Source organism: Oryctolagus cuniculus, chromosome 1 (genome assembly GCF_051225735.1).
Source record: "Oryctolagus cuniculus isolate XC-2025 breed Fujian yellow rabbit chromosome 1, ASM5122573v1, whole genome shotgun sequence".
NCBI lineage: Eukaryota > Metazoa > Chordata > Mammalia > Lagomorpha > Leporidae > Oryctolagus > Oryctolagus cuniculus.
The window spans coordinates 234,365,243-234,387,738 of NC_142867.1; the positions used below are offsets into that span (position 1 = coordinate 234,365,243).

Sequence of the window (22,496 nt, forward strand, 5' to 3'; positions counted from 1 at the left end):
AAAAAGAACTTGCAGATATTTCTAGGTGCGCTTACACAGTCTGTAGGATGATCTTGCCAATGCCCAGCGGAAATGGCTAAGAACGAAGAATCCAAGTAGAATCACAAAGTGCAGGATGGAAGAATCGGAGAGGAGGGGCTGGCACTGTGGCACAGCTGGTAAAGCTTTCGCACGCAATGCCGGCATCCCACCATGGGCACAGCTCTGAGTCCCAGTTGCTCCACTTCCCACCCACCTTCCTGCTAGTGGCCCGGGAAAGTGGAAGACGACCCAAGTGTTTGCGTCCCTGCCACTCATGTGAGAAACCTGGATGAAGCTTCTGGCTGCTGGCTTCGGCCTGGCTTAGTGTTAGTGGCCATCTGGGGAGTGAATCAGCGATGGGAAAGCTCTGCCTCTTCCTCTCTCTCTCTCTAACTGTGTCTCAAATAAATAAATAAATAATCTTAAAAAAAAATTGGATGGGACCGAAGGAAAAGGTTAAGCCTCTACCTGCAGTGTCAGCATCCCATACGGGCGCCGGTTTGAGTCCCAGCTGCTCCACTGTCAATCCAGCTCCCTGCTAATGGACCTGGGAAAGCAGTAGAAGATGGCCCAAGCACTTGGGCCCCTGCACCCACATGGCAGGGTGCACCCTCATGGATGAAGCTTCTGGCTCCTGGCCTCAGATCAGCCCAGCTCTGGTCATTTGGGGAGTGAACGAGTGGATGGAACATCTTTCTCTCTGTCTTTCTCTGTAATTCTGCCTTTCAAATGAATAAATAAAAAGAGAAAACAAAAGCAGTGGAAGACGGTCCAAGTACTTAGGCCCCTGCACTGTGTGGAGATGCAGAGAAAGCTCCTGGCTCTGGCCTGACCAGCCCCAACTCTTGTGGCTACTGGGGGAGTGAGCCAGTGATGGAAGATCTCTTTGTCTGTCTCCTTCTCTCTATATCTCTGCCTTTTAAATAAATAAATAAAGTGTTCAAACAAAAAAAAGAATTGGAAAGGAAGACCCTTTTCAAATCAATCTCCTCGTTTGTTGGTTTAGGGAACAGCAGCAGCAACAAGTGATGGGGGTGAGGCCCCGCTGGCAGCAGAGACTAGAAGCACGACGTTCAGAGCCCTCTAGACCAGGGTGGAAGATGACGCACTTCCCCCTCAGATCAGGAGCAACACTAGGTGTCTGTCCTCACCAGCCGATTTGATTTTGTGACGGAGGTTCTTTAGGGGGCAGTTGGACAAAAAAAGAAAGGAAAGGGAGATGTAAAACTACCTTGATTTGTAGATGACATGATGTTACATATGGAAAATCCTGAGCAACCCGCTAAAGCTATCAGTACTCACAAATTCAGCAAGGTCACAGAGTACAAGCCCAACATGCCAAACGAGGTTGTGCTCCTGTATAGTAGCAGTGAACATGCTGAAATCTTAAAAGGTTTTCATTTACACTATCATCAAAAAGAATATATTTAGGCATAATTTTAACAAACGAAGTGTTACACACTGAAAACCACTAAGTATTGCTGAAGAAAATTGGAGATGATTTAAGCAAATGGATGAATAATCTGTGTTCATGGGTCAAATGGCTTACTACTGTTAGGGTGGCAACCCTCCCCAGTCTCATCTACTGGTCAGGAATCCCTGTGAGAATCCCAGGTGGCTGTTTTTCCAGAAATTGACAACAAAATCCTACAATTATCTCAAAATACAAGAGACCAGAATAGTTAAAGCATCTTTAAGAAACAAAGTCAGAGGACTTACACTTCTCAGTCTAGAAACTTATTACTAGGGCCGGCACCGCGGCTCACTAGGCTAATCCTCCACCTTGAGGCGCCGGCACACCGGGTTCTAGTCCCGGTCGGGGCACCGGATTCTGTCCCGGTTGGCCCTCTTCCAGGCCAGCTCTCTGCTGTGGCCAGGGAGTGCAGTGGAGGATGGCCCAAGTGCTTGGGCCCTGCACCCCATGGGAGACCAGGAGAAGCACCTGGCTCCTGGCTTTGGATCAGCACGATGCATCGGCCGCAGCGCGCCAGCCGCAGCGGCCACTGGAGGGTGAACCAATGGCAAAAAGGAAGACCTTTCTCTCTGTCTCTCTCTCTCTCACTGTCCACTCTGCCTGTCAAAACAAACAAACAAACAAACAAAAACAAACAAACAACTTATTACTCCTGGCCTGAAGCACCAGCATCCCATATGGGCGCCGGTTCTAGTCCTGGCTGCTCCTCTACCAATCCCGCTCTCTGCTGTGGCCTGGGAAAGCAGTAGAAGATGGAACAAGTCCTTGGGTCCCTGCACCCTCCTGGGAGACCTGGAAGAAGCTCTTGGCTCCTGGCTTTGGATGGGCGCAGCTCCAGCCGTTGCGGCCATCTGGGGAGTGAACCAGCGGATGGAAGACCTCTCTCTCTGTCTCTACCTCTCTCTGTAACTCTTTCAAATAAATAAAATAAAATCTTTTTATTTATTTATTTATTTATTTATTTTTTTGACAGGCAGAGTGGACAGTGAGAGAGAGAGACAGAGAGAAAGGTCTTCCTTTTGCCGTTGGTTCACCCTCCAATGGCCGCCGCGGCCAGCGCGATGTGGCCGGCGCACCGCGCTGATCCGATGGCAGGAGCCAGGAGCCAGGTGCTTTTCCTGGTCTCCCATGGGGTGCAGGGCCCAAGCACTTGGGCCATCCTCCACTGCACTCCCGGGCCACAGCAGAGGGCTGGCCTGGAAGAGGGGCAACCGGGACAGAATCCGGTGCCCCGACCGGGACTAGAACCCGGTGTGCCGGCGCCGCTAGGCAGAGGATTAGCCTAGTGAGCCGCGGCGCCGGCCAAAATCTTTTTTTTAAAAAAACTTATTACTGCGAAGTCCCACTAACCACGACAGCACGGCACTGGCACAGGACAGACATGGCGGTCAAGGGAACAGCCTGAGAGTGCAGACACAACCCACGCATCTACAGCCAACGGCTTCCAAGACGGGTGCCGAGGCTGCCCAATGGGGAGGACAATCGTTTCAACAGACGGCGGATGCTGTGGTGCGGCGGGATGAGCCGGCGCCTGCAGCACCAGCATCCCACACGAGCACCAGCTCAAGCCCTGCGTGCTCCACTGCTGATGCAGCTTCCGGCTAATGTGCCTGGGAAAGCAGAGACGACCCAACTACTTGGGCTCTCACCTCGCATGTGGGAGACTGGGATAGAACTTTGGGCTCCTGGCTTCAGCCTGGCTCAGCCAGGCCATTGTGAGCAGTAAATCAGTAGACGGAAGGTCTCTCTCTCTGTCTCTGTCTCTCCCTCTCTCTCTAACTCTACCTTTCAAATAAGTAAGTACAGCTTTTCAAATATGGCACTATGACAACTGGACAGCCACATGCATCTCATACCATTTACAAACATGAACTCGAAATTTGTCAAACATCTAAATGCAGGTTTTAAAACTATGAAACTGTTTGAAAAAAAAAAAAAACACAGAAGATTTTGAGGACTTCAGATTTGACTATGTTTTCTTTCTTTCTTTTTTTTTTTTTTTAAGACTTACTTATATGAAAAAAAGAGTGACAGAGACAGACACTTTCCACCTGCTGGTTCACTCCCCCGATGGCTGCAACAGCCTGGGCTGGGACAGACGAAGCCAGGGTGTTCCTGGGGGGCAAGGACCCAAGCTTTGGGGTCACCTGCTGTCTTCCCAAGTGCGTTAGCAGGCAGCTGCACTGGCAGTGGAGCCGCTGGGACTGCCGCTCTGAGAAGGGCCAGCGTGGCAGGTGGTGGCTTAATACGCTACGCCACAACGCAGCCGCGCTTTGACGACACCAAGAGCACAGGTGGCGAAAGAAGAAAGTAGCACTGATGGGGCTTCATCAGAATACAACACTCCGGGCGAAACCCACCACGAAGAAGGGAGAGGATGAGAACAAACGCGGTCAGAGAGCCGACAGAGGACGCGCGCTGGAGTACAGAGAACGCTTGCGATCTAACACAAAAAATCATCCAACTTTAAACAGGCAAAGGATTGGACAGACATTTCTCCAGACGACAAACTGGCCACAGGCACATGGGAGATGGCCAGCAGCACCAGCCATCAGGGAGACACAAACCCACACCACAGCGAAGGCTCAGGGTTTGGCACAGCAGGTCAGTGACAGCCGCACACACCCGCGCCTCGTGTCTGAGTGCCTGCCGGGCTTCAGCCCCACTTCCTTCACTTCTCTCTCCTTTTTTTTTTTTTTTAAATAAAGATTTTGTTTATTACTTACTTGAGAGGTAGAGTTACAGACAGTGGGAAGGAGAGACAGAGAGAGAGAGGTCTTCCATCTGCTGGTTCACTCCCCAAATGGTTGCAACGGCCACAGCTGGGCCAATCTGAAGCCAGGAGCCAGGAGCCAGGAGCTTCCTCCCGGTCTCCCACGTGGGTGCAGGGGCCCAAGGACTTGAGCCATCTTCCACTGCTTTTCCAGGCCACAGCAGAGAGCTGGATCAGAAGAGGAGCAGCCAGGACTAGAACTGCCGCCCATATGGGATGCCGGCACTGCTGGCAGAGGATTAACCCACTGTGCCACAGCGCCAGCCCCACTTCACTGCTCATCCAGCTCCTGGATGCTCACCACAGGAGGCAGAAGGTGACGGCTCAAGTATTTGGCTTCCTGCCGCCCACGTGGGAGAATGAACTGAGTTCCAGATTCCTGGCCCAGCCTTGGCTCCTACTCATATTTGCATAGTAAATCAGGGGGCGAAAGATCTCTTTCTCTCTGCTTTCCAAGTAGAAAGAAAGCAAATAAGTATATATATTTCAAAGCCAACAAATGCATTAGAAAGTAAGTTGGCCGGCGCTGCGGCTCACTAGGCTAATCCTCCACCTTGCGGTGCCGGCACACCGGGTTCTAGTCCCGGTCGGGGCGCCGGATTCTGTCCCGGTTGCCCCTCTCCCAGGCCAGCTCTCTGCTGTGGCCAGGGAGTGCAGTGGAGGATGGCCCAAGTGCTTGGGCCCTGCACCCCATGGGAGACCAGGAGAAGCACCTGGCTCCTGCCATCGGATCAGCGCGGTGCGCCGGCCGCAGCGCGCCGGCCGCGGCGGCCATTGGAGGGTGAACCAACGGCAAAGGAAGACCTTTCTCTCTGTCTCTCTCTCTCACTATCCACTCTGCCTGTCAAAAAATAAATATATATATATAAATAATAATAATAAAAAAAGGAAGTAAGTTACCACTTCACTCTTATCACTGGTGAGAATGCGCCATGGTGCAGCTGCTTTGGAAGACACCTGACAGTGCCTCCCACAGTCCAGGAATTCCACTCTGGGGATGTACCCAAGGGAAACAGAGACACGCACCCACAAGACTCGGCTGGGTGGAAGCAACGCAAATGTCCGAACGCCTGTGAGCGCCTCCATCAAATGTGGCCCGTCTCACAGTGGAGTACAGTTTGGCAAAGAAGAACTGGAGCACTGGCACACGCTGTAAGGTGGACAAGCCCTGGAAACCTGTCAAGCGACAGGTCGATCAGAAAGACTGCTCGTCCGAAGCAGAGAGAACAGGCAGACCTACAGGCAGAAAGCAGACTACTTGTTGTCTAAGACTGGGACAGGCCGAGAGGGGCACGGAACTGCACGGGCTTATCCTGATCGGGAACAAGAGTACTCTTAAAGTGGAATGTGCTGACAGCTGCTCAGCAGTGAGTTACCAAAAACAAACAAACAAACAAAAAACACCTTAGAGGTGAGTGAGGTACATGACGTGTGGATTATATCTCAAAAAAGTGGTTTAAAAAATCCCAGCAGCCAGTGGGCAAGTTTTTGCTCACCTCACCACTCACCACAACGCCTTCCAGCGTCTGAAGCCATCCCAGTAGCTGGTTTCCTCCCAAGAACACAAGCTTCCTGAGGCCTGTGCCTGCTTCCTCATGCCTCTCCCCCAGTGCTAACAGGGTGCCTCACCCAGAGAACAGTTTGACATGCATCCACTAGCCAAACAAATCAACCAAGCAAAAGACACCCCAGGGAAAAGAGGCGTCCCCTCCCCCAATCTACCTGAGAAGCAGCAGGCTTTGCGGCGGTGGGGTGGGGTGGGAGGGCAAGACAGAGTTTCCGTCTACTGGTTCACTCCCTAAATGCTGGCTAGGAATGGTGCTGGGCCAGGCGGAAGCCAGGAGCCAGGAATGCAATCCAGGGCTTCCATTGGTCGGCAGGAACTAATCTGAGGCATCATGACTGTGTCCCAGGCTCTGCAGTGGCTTTGGAAAGCTGGACTGGGAGCTGGAGCCAAAGCTGGGAATTAAACCTAGAAACTCCAAGCTAGAACATGGGCTTCTCCTTCTTTTTAAAGATCTATCTATTTAAAATGCAGAGGGAAGGAGGAGAGAGAGACAGAGGAGAGCGAAGATCTTCCATCTGCTGGTTCACTCCCCAGATGCCCACGACAGCCAGGGCCGGGCCAGGCCGGGCCAAAGTCAGGAGTCACGAACTGCATCCAGGCCTCCCATGTGCATGGCAGTGACCAAGTGCTCGGACATCACCCGCTGCCTTCCAGGTGCACTGGTGGGAAGCTGATTCCAAGCAGAGTAGCTGGGACCCCACCACACCCCCTGATGGGGGATTGAGGCATCCCGCCCGGCGACCTAACCTGCTGCAACACAACACTGCCCCAGTGCGGGCGTCTTACTGCTAGGTCAGATGCCAGCAGCAGAAATTCACAGAAAATACTTGAATAGATGAAAAAATGAAGGAGTAAAACACGATCCCATGCCATGGAAAACATATTTGTCATTTTAAAAATAAAAACAAGAAAAAAAACCCATTTCCCTCATTAATATTTTCAGTAATACTAAAAACAACAAAACCAACCTCTCCAAATAAAATGACGAAGCACTTTACAACACGGGGCCAGCTCTGTCCGCCGCTGCTGCATGTGACCTACTAAGGCCAAGGTTCAATTCCTTTGTCCAAGACCTTCAGGAGGCCTGGCAGGATCAGAGAAACGTGTGCCCACTGCACCCTGCACCAACAGAAAGCCCAGCCCTGACCCTCATTCACACGCAGTCACACCAAACACTGCTGTGCGGCCGTGTGCTGGCCAGGCCTTCTTAGTCGCGCCACATGGCCACACACCCGCAGGCGGCCGGTGCACCTGGCTCACTTGCTGCACATGGCTCAGCCCCAGCTCCTTGTTTGTCCACAGCCACCCCTGGGACTGGCAGCAGGTTGACTGGGAGGGTGACTTCTCCCGCTCCCCCGCCCTGCCTCTTCTCCCTCACCCCCCAGGCACGGTGGTTCCATTTACAGTGTACACTTCCTTCTCCAAAATTACGGCGAGAGGCGTCACTCAGTGGTACCTAAAAGGAGGTGTACTGGAGTTAGAAACTTAGATGCCACCTAAGTCTTCGGTGTCTTTGTCTGGAAAATGGGGCTGATGATTTTATCTTTCTAGAGGTAGCTGACGTGATGTAGATCAAATGAGACACTGCACTTATCCAAGTGCCTGGCACACGGTACTGCTCAACACAGGGAGCGAGCTATACAGTTGGTTTGTTTGTTTTTAAAGATGTATTTTATTTATTTGAAAGAGTTACAGAGAGAGGTAGAGACAAAGAGAGAGGTCTTCCATCCGCTGGTTAACTCCCCAGATGGCCACAATGGCCGGAGCTGCGCCGATCCGAAGCCAGGAGCCAGGAGCTTCCTCTGAGCCACCCACGTAGATGCAGGGGCCCAAGGACTTGGGCCATCTTCTACTGCTTTCCCAGGCCATAGAGAGCTGGATCGGAAGCGGAGCAGCCAGGACTAGAACTGGCGCCCATATGGGATGCCAGAGCTTCAGGCCAGGGCTTTAACCCGCTGTGCCACAGCGCCAGCCCCATAGCTATACAGTTTGGATGGTAGCAAGGTGGACCAAATTCTTATTTCCCAACTGCTCACAGAGGTTGGCCAGGTTACCCCGTAGCACCAACAATCTAATTTAATATTGTGCCTGATCTGCTCCACTGTTGGCCTGAACTGTGAGCTCCACCTGGGCCTAGGCCTGGCCAACAACGCCCTCTTTGGTTTAAATGCTCCTTCTGTGCTGAGCTTGGCGCTGCCCCTGTCCCACCCCTCCTGATGCTGGCCTCTAGGAGCCGCAAGGAGGCACGGCAGGTCCCGAGCTAGATGGGGTGTTAGAGCAGCTTACTAATCTGTGCTACTTCCGCCCTGCCAAGGAGGGCTGACAGCAGCGACAGAAAAGCAGACACAAACAGGAAGTCCATGCAGTTCCTCGGGGCTACTTTGGTGGTCAAAGATCTTCTCAGCCACAGGCTGGGTGAGCCAACTTCCACCTTCTCCACCACTTGCCGGCCTGAGCTGTGGGGAGGGAGGCATGAGGCGGAGGAGCCGGCCAGACGCACAGCCCTGCCGTTCAGACCACGGTGGGACTGAACAGGCAAGGGAGGCGGTGTGGTGGTCACCAGAAAACCGTCTGGGCTTCCTGTGAACGCAGGCAGGGCTGGCGCTGATCACGGCCCAGCGATGAGCATGACCCAGGAAGTGCTTTATCTCCCGTCTCTGCTCTGCCAGCCGCAGCCCCCAGTTCTCGTCTGTGCTGGAGCGCAGCTGGGGATTCAGGTCAGCATCTACAGGCAGTGAGATGCCCACCAATAAGCCGCTGCCCTCGGGGTTTTAATAGCCACGAGACAGCCAGCTTCAGCACAAGAAGTGGTAAGTCAGGCAGAGCAAACAGTCTCAACTCTGGAAATCGAGGACAGAGTTTGGCTTGGAGGCTCTCTGTCGCCTTTCCTTGAACGGGGGGGGGGGGGGGGGGTGGGGTGTCAAGGTCACTCACGCTGCGCCTTTGAGTGTTGAGGAGCGAGGGGTGGCTTCCGCAGGAGCACTGCTGTGAGGGTCATCCCGCCGACAGCTCCAGGTAGCATGCAGACACACGCGTGCACACACACTCTCCCACCCATCTTCTGGGGCGGAGGGCAATGCCAAGAGACGCTCCCTCACCCTGCAGGCTCAGTGGCCTTTGCCAGCCACCATCCAGTCCCTCCCTGATTTTTCACATTTAGGAAGTCACACTTCAGATGTTAAACGTGTGTCTTCTTACACACTTTCTAGCACTAAAATTAAAACAAACATTTTAAGAGAGCACATGCAAACACATACAAGCATGCCTTGGGAGTGCTGCAAGAAAGCAACGCTGAATTGTTCCGTTTCCCAGGGTATACAAGTGCTGCTTACGTTACACTGTAGCCTAGTAAATGTGCCACACCATCATGTCCTTTAAAAAATACACTGGTCTTAATTTAAAAAAATTGCCAAAAATGCTAATAATCATCTGATCTGTCGGGGAAATGGTGCAGGTAAGACTTGCCCAATGGCCAGCACCGTGGCATAGTTTAAGCCTCTGCCTGCAGTGCTGCATACCATGTGGGCACCGGCTTGAGACCCAGATGCTCCACTTCCGATCCAGCTCTCTGCTAATGCACCTGGGAAAGCAGCGGAAGATGGCCCAAGTGCTTGGGACCCTGCACCCACGTGGGAGACCTGGAAGCGGCTCCTGGCTCCTGGCTGCAGCCTGGCTCAGCCTGGGTGTGGAGGCCAGTTGGGGAGTGAACCAGCAGACGGAAGACCTTTTCTTTTTCCTCTCTCTGTATTTCTGCCTTTCAAATAAATCATTTTTTTTTAATGTGCTAGATGCAGGGCTGCTATAAACCTTCAATTTGTTAAAAAGTATGCAATTATCTGCAAAGCACAATAAAAGGAAATATGTTGCTATAAGTTAGAGAGGATGAATCGAATCTACGTATCCACCATCTGGCCTATCCGCTAGTGCTTTCTGCAAATGGAAATGGTCCCTGTCTACACTAACACGACGGCCCCTGCGGATACCAAGTACCTGCACGTGCCTTAGTGGGACCGAAGAGCTGGGTTTTCCCTCCACTGTGATGTGAACAGCCGCACAAGGCTGGCCGCTGCCAGACAGAAGCAGGGCGGGCTCCACCGCAGCCGCCATGCACTCCCGTGCAGCTGAAGGAGTCACAGTCGGACTTCCATGCTCTGCACCCTTTACTTCTGTGACCATAAAGACTGTGCGGTGCCCTTTACACAAATGATAACATACAAAAGTTCTCAGGCTCCTGCCATGGACTCAACTGGAGCTCTGACATTCAACATGCGTTACATACATGTGTTATCAACGCTCTGAAATCCCATGGGTTCCGTCAGCAGACACTGGGCTACCTCCAGTGCTGCTGCCTTCGCAAACAATGCTGCCGTGAGTCTCCTGCGTGGCTCCTGGACACAGGAGAATTCTGTGCAGGCTCACAAGCCTCCATCCAGAAGGTCTGAAATCGGAGAGCTCAACGACCTGAGACCGGAGTGCCACCACGAAGCCCCAAGGGGCAAATTCTGCATCTGACCTTGGGTCACAGTCAGAATGCAGACGCACGAAAAACACTGGACAGCACTACCTTCAGCTGAAGCTGCGTGTGAGACACACATGAACTTCCTGTTTAGAACCGGGTGCCGGCTCCAAGATATCTCATGTATACACAAATATTCCACGACGCGGAAGCTCAAACACTGGTGCCAGCACTTCCCGTGACGGATACTCAAGCTGTGCCATCTCTAACCTTACAGACACTGCTGTGCCCTTTACAACCTACAGTGCGGTTAAGAGCCAGCCCTACCCGCGTCGGCCACGGCTAACCAAAGGGAACAGAACCCCTTCACGTGCAAGTGCCGCACGCCGCTGTGTCCTGGTGTGGCCAATGAAAGCCACCTGGGAGGTCAAGTGGAAGGAATCTGGGAAAGCAGCGCCCCGGACCACTGCTCGGTGGCCGTCACACCAGAGGGGCTCAGAGACGCCCAGTGACTCATCTGCTCGTCATTTCTTCCACAGGAAGGGCAGCTCGCATGAGCTCACAATTTCTATATAAACGGCTGTGACGCTGCTAACAGCAGCCAGCTTCTGGGGCAGCCCCAGGCTGCAGATCCGGCTGTCAGATAAATGCCCTTCTCCACCTGAGAGGAGAGGATGGGCCGGGCTCCTCTGTACCCTGGGGGGGGGGGGGGAGGGAGGGGCAGGGCTCATCCCTACCCTGGCAGAGAGAGAGGGTGGGCAGGACCTCACAGCCTGTTTACAGAGTCACATCCCAGCACAACCCCAAACAAAACAGTCACACCAAAGCCCTCTGCCGGATGCCAGTAGCTCACTCTCAGATCCTCAGCCCGCCCTGCCCCAGCCAACACAAGCTCTGCGTGCTGCTGACAAATGCTCACACTGGCTGGCCTCCTTTCAAACGTCACTTGTAGAAGCAGCTGGGATCCCAACTTAGCAGTGGTTTCTGTCAGGGCTTAGCTCCGCCGGGGACGGGGGCACCTGAACACCAAGCACACAAAGCCAAGGTCACGGTGCACAGCACTCGGAGGAGGAGCCAAGAGGGCGGAGGGTAATCCTGACAAACCGCGTGGCCGTGTGGCCGGCAGTGGCTCATTGCCCGGCCTGTGCTGGCCCGGAACGGCTCCTGTAACGCACACGCGTGTGAGGACGACAGCTGGAGGGGAGGAGCGGCTGGGCTCTGCGACGTGCGTTCTAACTCGAGCTCAGCCACTTCCTTGGACAAACGTCTCACCTCGCCTGGCCTCAGTTCCTCATGTGTGGTTCCAGAATGACCACAGGCCCACCTCCTCCCCACACTGCCGTGAGGACCGATCGTGAGCCCGCGTGCACGGGGAGCGCGGAGCCAGGGGCCTGGCATGCAGCACACGCTGGACGCACGCAGCCACGGTCGCTATCTGATCGCAACGCCAGTCTTTGCCAACACTTAATAAGGCAGATGCTAAAAATAGCCGCAGCCGAGGAGAGCCAGAAGCAACCTGATGTTTCATTTTTTTCTAACCATTTCCACGTTAAAAGAGCTTCTGTCTTACTTAATCTAGAACTATTCATGTCCAAATCGAGGGAAGACAGTATTTGAAGTCTCGCAATACCAGAGGCTCTTGTGACACGAGGAGTCTGCTTGTGCTACCGCTTGCTCACAGCGTCTCCGACAGCTCTGCCAGTGCTGGTGCAACCTCCCGTGTGTCTTTTCTTTTTCAGAAACAAAGGCAAAACAGTTGTGTTAAAAGATCTAAGCACTGAAAACACACATACCACAGAAACTGAAAATCCCTCCTCACTCCACATGTGGGAGAACGGAAATTTTGTTTTACTTTTTTTCCCTCCACTTGGCAACACACTGAGGGGTGCTTTCTCACGTAAGCAGTGCTGGAGCAATGTTTTGCTGGAACAAGGCGGGGCGGGGGGCGTCTTCAGAAATTCACGGGCTGAAAATAAAAGACGAGCTCGTTTTGCAGTGAAGTGTTCGAATCCACACGGGCCTTCTGAAGGCTTGGGCACACGAGGCTGGCATCCCCTTTTGCTCTTCAAACACACTGTGACGCCCTCATGCGCACTCTGTGTGCGCGTGTGGCATAGAGTGCAACTTTAAAGATTCATTTATTTGCAAACTGCCATTATCTATCGAGAGGCAGAGACAGAGCAAGGACAGAGCGCGCGGCCGGGGCCCTGCAGCGGGGAGCTTGCAGTTCAGTCCAGGTCTGCCTTGTAGGTGGCAGGCGGGCAGTACCGGAGCTGCCTCCCAGGGTCTGTGTGAAGGCAGGAAGCCGGGGTCAGCAGCTGCAGCTGGAGCTGGGAAATCGAACCCAGGGGCTGCGAATGGGACGCAGGTGCCCTAACCGATGCATTAACTGCCAAGCCAAATGCCCGTCCCTAGGGTGGGACGTGCGGTCAGAGAGAAGACGCTTGAGGAGACGCCGCCAACCCGCCCTAGTGCGCAGCTGGACTCGCCCTGTGGGGACCACGGCAGCAGCAGGCTATGGGCAGCGGTGACAGTGGTAGGTGGCAAGGAAGAGGCCGGGCCATTGGGACCGACCATCTGGGGAAGAAATCAGATTTGCCTTGGCCTGAGGTTCACATCTGACTGGTGAGGATTAACAACGGATTCAAACTCAGACACTTATCAAGAGATGGTATCTAAATGGCCACGGATATATGACAAGGTGCTCAACTCCGTCTGTCACCAGGAGACGATAAGTTAAAACCATAGGAGATACTGCTAAATACAAGCCTGAACAGATAAAAAGAAAAACATAGCAGATACCAAGGGCTGTGAACTAAGAGCAAGGCGGACTGACAGCCACCTGTCACCACTGAGCCGTCTCCCCCAAGCCCAGTGACTCCACTCCTAGGCACACACTCTGGGACGCACACCCGGATATTTAAAGCAGCACTACTCAAATTCCAGTTGATGGCAGAAGGGTAAACTGAGGCATCTTCCCGTAACAGACTACAACGCAGCCATGGGAGGGATTCTGTGCATCTACACAAACACGCAGAAAGAAGCCAGACGCAAAACAGTGCATCTTGAGTGACACCACATATGTGAAGACAGGCGAAACCCACCTATTATTTTGGGAACCAAGAGAGCGGCTATGCTTCAGCAGGCTGGGAACTGTGGGAGATGCGAGGGAGTGGGCTTCTGGGGTGGTGGGTAAGGCCTGCTCTTTGATCTGCAGTTGGCTACTTCAGTGTGTTCAATTTGTGAAACTGTGCAACCTGTGGTTAGGATATATGTGCTTCTCTGGTAAATGATATATATTTCAATAAAAAGTGGAAACAGGCTAGACACAAAGGTCTAAGGTTCTTCTAAACAAGAAACCACACAATTTTATCAAGGGTCAAAGTAACAGAATATTTGCACCTTAAGTAAATCCATTCCCCCACAGACACATGCTGCACCTGTGGTGTCTCCTCCCTCCTGCACCCACAGTGAGCACCCACAGACACACGCTCTTCCTGCGGTGTCTCCTCCCTCCTGCGCCCTCAGACACAGGCTCCTCCTGCAGTCTCTCCTCCCTCCTGCACCTGCAGTGTCAGGAATCACAGTTCTTGTTATGACGGAAGAGAAATGAAAGTGTGGAGCCATGGAAGAAGTAAGAAGCCTCGGTACTGAGTTGCTGTGGGAAATATCAGCGTGAAGTTAAGATTTTAACATATAAATATACATCATGTGTCACTTAGTTCTGAGACATGTCAGGCACTTTCGTCATTCTGCAAACACCGTGGAGTGTACTTACAGACAGGATGGCCACAGTGTCACGAGGCAATGGAATCTTAGGCTGCCACGTGTGCATCTGTTGTTGACTGAAACATGCTACGTGGTGCACGTGTGGACACGCTACGTGATGCACTCACCGAAAGGACAGAGAACAGTGACTCTCCAGTGGGGGGAGCCACTTTAGTGCCCTGATCTTGGTCTCTAAAGGCCACTTCCCATCAAAAGGAGCCAGGGCTCCAAGAAATGGATGACCCCAGGCTGATTTCCCTGGGGAGACGGAGGCAGGGACAGTACAAGGTGATTCTGGGGAATCTTGTGTGTGATAAAGAGAAATGTCCGAGGACTGAGGAGACACGTACACCACGTGGAAGCTGATGTGAAAGAGCTCCCTCGGACTAAGCTCGGAACAATCCAAACATCAAAAGGAATGATTATAATGGGCTGTAGCACACTGAATAAGACAGCAACAGCCAGGTCTGCAGAGGCACCAAAACAGCATGGGGTGGGGGTGGGGAATGGTAGCCAAATTAGAAGAATGAGAAAAAGTCAACAGCTTACGCCCGCCCGGAACAGAACACCCAAGCCATCAGGGAAGGGGTGTGTCCAGCCTCAACTTGCCCGGCACAGCGTGTGCCAGCTACAGAGGGAAAGTGCACTGCGCTGGAGACAGCTGGCAGACAGCACCTTAACCACCTGATGGAGCCAATCACTACCAGCGACAGACAAGGTGTCGAGAGCACACAGCGCCCTTGTCCTCTTAGTAAACGGGGAACAGACACATCCAACTTAGGGCGCTGCCTGCAGAAAATACCTGGCATACACGCTCCCAATTCTGATAACATTCAAAATATAGATTAAAGAGACACAACAACCAAGTGCAGTGTGTGACCCTTCACTGGACTGTGGATGTCTGTCATGTCTCTCTGTCTCTGATGCACACATACACACACGAGCTAGAACAACATCATTAGGGGAATTTGATCACAGAGCCACTATTACGTTAATGTTACATATCTCAGATGTGATAATGAAGTTGTAGCTACTTCTGCCGGAAACTGTCCTTGTTCTTAAGAGACATAGTGTTACAATGTCTACAACTTTCCCTTGGTTTGGTAAAATAAAAAAAAAGTGTGCATCACTGAGAGGGAAGAAGGGAGAGGAAGCAAATGTGGCAGTCTGACAGCTGATGAGTCTAGATGTGGTGTATGAATTTTTGTTTTGTAAAATTCTTTTGGGGGCTGGTGCTGTGGCGTAGTGGGTAAGGCCGCTGCCTGCAGAGCTGACATCCCATATAGGCACTGGTTTGAGTCCTGGCTGCTCCACTTCTGATCCAGCTCTCTGCTATGGCCTGGGAAAGCAGTGGAAGATGGCCCAAGTCCTTGGGCCCCTGCATCTGCATGGGAGACCCGGAAGAAGCTCCTGGCTCCTGGCTTTGGATTGGCATAGATCTGGCCATTGCAGCCACCTGGGGAGTGAACCAGTGGAGGGAAGACCGACCTCTCTATCTCTCTGCATCTGCTTCTCTGTAACTCTTTCAAATAAATTTTAAAAAATTCTTTCAGCTTTCTATAGGCTTGCATTTTTCTCAAAATGAAATGCTGGGAGGAAATAAAGAACAAACAGGAGGGAATTGTGGCCAGAGTCTAGCCACGTCTTTCAAGGAGTTCTGCTATTTAGGGAAGCAGAGAGATGTGGTGGAACGAGAAGGCCGTGCCAAGATAGCGCTGGCAAGCGAGCATCAGTTACTCAGGAAATGGCTTCGGGACCCACCTGGCAAAGGAGCCTGCCTGGCAACAGGCAGTGATTGGTTACAACATAGACCGCCCCTTGACCGGATTGGCTGCCTCAGCTATATAAGCTGCTGTACCAAATGAAATAAATGAGTCTGTGGGCTGCTTGCCTCTGGCCTGCAGACCAGCTCCCACGGTCTGTGTGGTGACTCCGCACCTCTTGCCCCCACCACGCTCCTCCTCTCGAAACAAATCCACAGCAACAAAGGCATACAGGAGTAGCTGGAGGGAGGGAAATCCACCCATGTCTGCACCTCTGGGACGCAGGGACGGGAAGAGGAGGTGAGACTGCGGGGGAAGCGTCTCACTGTGGGGTGCTCACAGCGGAGGGGTGGGACTCGACCTTGGGAAGCTCACTTGGCCTGCAGAGAAAACTTCATTCTTCAAGCAAGGCTACATCACAAAGAGAACACTTTGGTCCCTGTCTATACTGTCTTCTTTTCTAATTTTCTGAATTCTGGGGAGAAAAAAGGGTTCAACTTACTGGGCCCTTGAAATCCCAACAAGCATCAATGCTTCTTCATCCTGGAATCTGGCACTTAGTGTAATAACTGGTACACAGTGAAATCAAATGACTGGGGCTAGCAGTGTGGCACAGTGGGTTAAGTCGCCACCTGCAACGCCAGCATCTCATACGGGCGCCAGCTGGAGTCCTGGCTGCTCCGCTTCTGATCTGGATCCTTGCTAATGCGCCTGGGAAAGCAGTAGCAGATGGCTCAAGTATGCGAGCCACTGCCACACACATGGGAGACCCAGATGGCGATCTGGGCTCCTGGCCTCAGCCTGGCCCAGCCCTGGCCATTGTGGCCATTAGGGGAGTGAACCAGTAGATGAAAGATTTCTCTCTCTCCCTCTCTCTCTCTGTAGGTCTGCCTTTCAAATAAATAAATACATCTTTAAAAAAATTAAATAAGCCGGCGCCGCGGCTCACTAGGCTAATCCTCCACCTAGTGGCGCCAGCACACTGGGTTCTAGTCCCGTACAGGGCACTGGATTCTGTCCCGGTTGCCCCAATTCCAGGCCAGCTCTCTGCTGTGGCCAGGGAGTGCAGTGGAGGATGGCCCAAGTGCTTGGGCCCTGCACCCCATGGGAGACCAGGATAAGTACCTGGCTCCTGCCATCGGATCAGTGCAGTGTGCCGGCCGCAGTGCGCCAGCCACAGCAGCCATTGGAGAGTGAACCAACGGCAAAGGAAGACCTTTCTCTCTCTCTCTCTCTCTCTCTCTCACTGTCCACTCTGTCAAAAAAAAAAAAATTAAAAAAAATTAAATAACTGCTTGTTATCAAACACAGACAAAAAGATCAATGAATCAATTCTGTAGTAACTAACAACTGCAGCATTCAATTTACACCAGCGGGTGGTAGTGATCAGACACGTGGCTGGGGCGGTTTATAAGGTTTGTAATGCAACTCTCAGGGGCACCAACACGAGTCGCGGGTGACTCACCAGGAGCTCCTTTGCTGGGGTGCTCTGGTCTGGGCTTCTGGGGCTAACAGAATGGTCACGCCACTCCCAGGGAGCTGGTGCGAGAAAACTGCACTCTCCAGCCTCTTCTTCCAGCTCCCCGGAGGGTGTGGACTCTCTGGCCAGCACCCACCAGGGAGAAATGACATAATCTTAGAGCAGTAATTAGCTCCGTCTACGTGAAACATTATCCTTCCAACACGCAGTTACTAGAAGAATGGCCCCCTTCTCTTTCACCCTAGTCTGGTGTGCCCCTAGCACTGCAGTGCGCCTCATTCACGCCGGCCACTTCTGGGGCTCCTGGGCTGGACGGCACAGGCCCTCGCCCTCCGCACTGAGCAGCCAGAACCAGGACTGTCAGTTCCTGAAAGACTGCCTGGGGCTGGCGTGGATTCGACTGCTTCCGGGTCGTTCTCCCCCAAAGGGCAGCAAGTAAGCGGCTGCGGAACGCAACGGCAGCGCCTGAGCGGCAGGCCAGGAAGCCTTCCCATAACCAATTCCCACAGAGGAACTGCACAATCTCACTCCAGGACAGGGACAGGCGACGTCAGACGGTGGACAGAGAAATGGCACCGCCCAACGTCTGCAGGCAGAACGCAGAGCTGACGGCACCGCTTTCCAGTGACGTAAACTGACTTCCTGGAGAGGTGGGGACCACGGTACAGGCCATGGCCCTGCTGTCAGGGGCTGCTGCCCGAGATGTGGGCCAGAGCAGTGACAGTGACCTCCATGTTTTTGGCTGGTGACAGTCCATGACCGCGTTCCCAGCCCACCTCCCCTGCAGATCTGACACTGAGTACGAGAGCCTTTCCCAGGGCCTCACTGTTCCCACCTGTAAAATGGGGGAATAACCACCCTCGCGGCTCCCAGCTGCTCTGACGATGTCATATGTACTCCACATAAGGTCAAAGGTCACCAAGCACAGTCCCGGGGCTGAGAAACATTCAACAAACGCCACCTGATGCCACCAAGTTTCCCAGGTAGACTTCTCCTTGGGGTGAATGCCACCGCTCAGTGGACATGTTGTAGATCCAGGAGACTTTAAAAATAGAGGAAAATGCCAATAACTTACGTATCTCTTAGAATTCAGAGGCTCCAGCCTCCACCAAGTGAACTTATCACGCGTGAACAGGCGTGAGGCAGTGCTGAAGAAATAAATCCACATGAAGAGCCCTTCTCAGTCTCTCATAAAACATTCATCACTGAACAGACAGGCATCTTGTGTGGATGAGAGGGGAGCTGGGGCCGGGGCCACTTCCCTCTCGGAGCCCAATCAGGTGGTTAAATCGGTGGCTACAATTTGTTATTATTTTTTTTAAGATTTTTATTTATTTATTTGAGAGGTAGAGTTATAGATAGTGAGAGGGAAAGACAGAGAGAAATGTCTTCCGTCCACTGGTTCACTCCCTAAATGGCTGTAATGGCCGAAGCTACACCGATCTGAAGCCAGGAGCCAGGAGCTTCTTCTGGGTCTCCCACATGGGTGCAGGGGCCCAAGCACTTGGACCATCTTCTACTGCTTTCCCAGGCCACAGCAGAGAGCTGGATCGGAAGGGGAGCAGCTGGGACTCGAACCGGCACACATATGGGATGCTGGCACCACAGGCGGAGGATTAACCCAGTGCACCATGGCGCCAGCACCGGTGGCTACCATTTGTAAACTCCCCAGTAGAGGCCAGGCTGCACATGGGGAGTTCACGGGCTACCCCAGCCCACCCCACCCCCACCCCCACCCCCACACGGACACCGGAAAGGAGCATGCTAATCTCCATGTGACACAAGAGGAAACCAAGTCAAGGGATAGGTGCAGGACCCGGGCAAAACTCACACGGTCAGACCCAGCCCCTTCCACTCACACAGGCTGAGGCCCCGCACAGACAGACCCACTCCCTTCCACTCACTCACACACACACACACACACACACACACATACACACAGGCTGAGAGCAGCCCAACACGGTCAGACCCACCCCTTACACACACACACACACACAGGCTGAGAGAGGCCCAGCACAGCCAGACCCACTCCCTTCCACACACACACACACACACACAGGCTGAGAGCAGCCCAACACAGTCAGACCCACCCCCTTACACACACACACACACACACACACACACAGGCTGAGAGCAGCCCAACACGGTCAGACCCACTCCCTTCCACACACACACACACACACAGGCTGAGAGAGGCCCAGCACAGTCAGACACACCCCCTTACACACTCACACACACACACACAGGCTGAGAGAGGCCCAGCACAGCCAGACCCACCCCCTTACACACTCACACACACACACAGGCTGAGAGCAGCCCAGCACAGTCAGACACACCCCCTCACACACACACACACACACACACACACACACACAGGCTGAGAGCAGCCCAACACAGTCAGAACCACTCCCTTCCACACACACACACACAGGCTGAGAGAGGCCCAGCACAGTCAGACACACCCCCTTACACACTCACACACACACACAGGCTGAGAGAGGCCCAGTACAGCCAGACACACCCCCTTACACACTCACACACACACACACACACACACACAGGCTGAGAGAGGCCCAGCACAGCCAGACCCACCCCCTTACACACTCACACACACACACACACACAGGCTGAGAGCAGCCCAGCACGGTCAGACACACCCCCTTACACACACACACACACATACACACAGGCTGAGAGCAGCCCAACACGGTCAGACCCACCCCTTACACACACACACACACACACAAACACAGGCTGAGAGAGGCCCAGCACAGTCAGACACACCCCCTTACACACACACACACACACACAGGCTGAGAGAGGCCCAGCACAGCCAGACCCACTCCCTTCCACACACACACACACACACACACAGGCTGAGAGCAGCCCAACACAGTCAGACACACCCCCTTACACACACACACACACACACACACACAGGCTGAGAGCAGCCCAACACGGTCAGACCCACTCCCTTCCACACACACACACACAGGCTGAGAGAGGCCCAGCACAGTCAGACACACCCCCTTACACACTCACACACACACAGGCTGAGAGAGGCCCAGCACAGCCAGACCCACCCCCTTACACACTCACACACACACACACACACACACACACAGGCTGAGAGCAGCCCAGCACAGTCAGACCCACCCCCTTCCACACACACACACACACACACACACACACACAGGCTGAGAGAGGTCCAGCACAGTCAGACCCACCCCCTTCCACTCACACAGGCTGAGAGCAGCCCAACTCGTGCCATGAGCCACTCTAAGCCAGCCTGAACCCATGGCAGGCACAGCTGAGGGCCTGGTGCTCGTGGTGAGGAGGTGTGGCCGTGACCCTGCCCCTCTGCTGTGCAAGGCCCTCCGCAGGGACCCTGAGGACTCACCCTCCGCCAGGCCACCCTCTGGGTTCCAGAGGAAAAATGTTTTCATTGGTCAGTGAGCACAAATTCACTCACTGATTTCCAGGGCAACGAGAGAAGGCGCTGGGAGCCACAGTGCCGCGAGTTGGAAGGGACGGTCACTCGGGACAGGCTGCACCGTCACGCAGGGAAGCACCATCCAGCGTCCTCAATTGTTCTCTCTCGAATTCCGGAAACACCTAGGTGCCCCCTGGCAAAGTGCAGGGTCAGGAGCCCCCCGCCTGCAGCCAAGCCTCCTGCCAAAGGCCAGGCCAGCCTCCTTCTTCAGTTATGGCTAAGGAAGCATTAACTCACCCTCCACAGTCTTCTCTCTTCCCCACAAGACAACTCTGACGTGGTTAGCTAAGTGTCCGGAGACTGCAACGAAGGCCCACTCCGGTGATGGCCATGCCCACCTGCTCTCTTCCTCTCATAGCCACAGATGCCAAACTGCCCCGCAGGGCCTCCCAGGGGCCCTGGGAATTCTGCGGTGAAGATCCAAAGTCACACCAGTGTAGGCAAAGATGGAATCTCATTGCTTTAGAGCCTGAAATGCAACCCACTTCATTCCCAGCCAAACGTGGCCCCGAGCACCACTAACACCCAGCCGGGCCTGCGGGGAGCTGAGGACGGCAGCCGCCCGGTGACGGGCAGGACCGTTTCTGGCACACTGAGCCCCCAGCACCTCACAGGCTTGGTTTCACTTAACTCTCAGCGCCCGTCCAAGAGAGGCCCTGGTCTTCACTTCAGATGGGAAAGCTGAGGCTGAGGACTAAGTGACACTGGGGGCTTGAACCCCGTTCTGCTTCACACACCCGTCACGCAGCCTCCCGGTTTGGTAGTGGAGACATGGTAAGTACCCCAAGGACGGTTCACAAGTCCAGGGAAGGAGAGCTCGTGTCTGCTTCTGCCCCTGGGGGGATCTCCTTACTTCCTCCAGGCCAGCGTTACACCTAGGACAAGCCAGCACCCCCACATGCAGGGCACCGCCAGCCTCTTCCCTACCCAGATGGCACCCCGGGCGCAGGCCTCCGGCTCCGCCTGGAAAGCCCAACAGCCCGCTCGCCAGCCGGCTCACCGCTTTGATCGCCAGGGAAGCAAGTCACCGCAAGAGCAGAAGCAAAGCCTCTCGGGCCAGCCTGCTCGTAAAAGTGAATCACACCGTCCTGGAAAAGTCCGAGACTGAGACGGCTCACAGCAGCAGCACATCAAAGGCCCGGGCCCCGCGCTAGCACCTGCGCTGGGCCCACTCAGGCCAGAGCTACACCAGGACAGGAAGGTTACAGGTGAGGCCCAGCCTGGAAGGGCCGGCTGAGGAAGAACACCCATTTCAGCGAGGCCCGGAGTGCCACGGCCCGGCTGCAAAGGCCTCCCCGCTCCCCTGCGTGTGTGCTATGATGGGAACCAAGGCCTCCTGGACCGATGACAGAGGCTCACCAGTGACGCGCTCTCGGCAGTCATTGCCTTCCCTGGATCCTGGACTCGGCCACACAACACTGCTCTAACTGCCCCGGACGACCTCGCCTTCAGAACTCCCCCCAGACCCAGCCCACCCAGGCAGTGCGGTTAGGAAGTTCACCTGCCTCACCGACTCCTCAGAGCGTCCAGGAAGGAGCCTCCCTGGTGTGGGATCCCGCAGCGGCGATACCCAGGTCCTGGGACTGAAGATCTACCCTCCAGGACTGTGCCCTCCCGCAGGAGGCAGGCCGCTGCGCCTGTCTGAGGCCCCCCGCAGACGCGCAAGGCAGAGACCTGCACGGGGCCCAGTCTCCTCAGCCC

At 54.0% G+C, this 22,496-nt stretch overlaps 1 protein-coding gene across 13 annotated transcripts in view; it reads right to left on the minus strand.

Moving 5' to 3' along the window:
* RAPGEF1 (Rap guanine nucleotide exchange factor 1) overlaps positions 1-22,496 on the minus strand; it is a 137,779-nt gene that overhangs the window by 63,416 nt on the left and 51,867 nt on the right. The window contains exon 1 of one of the 13 annotated variants that reach the window (XM_089321855.1): positions 11,211-11,285. The exons of the other annotated variants lie outside the window; for them this stretch is intronic. The gene's annotated coding sequence lies outside the window, so the exon portion shown is untranslated. Of the gene's footprint in view, positions 1-11,210; positions 11,286-22,496 lie in introns of those variants that run through there. 13 annotated transcript variants of the gene reach the window in all.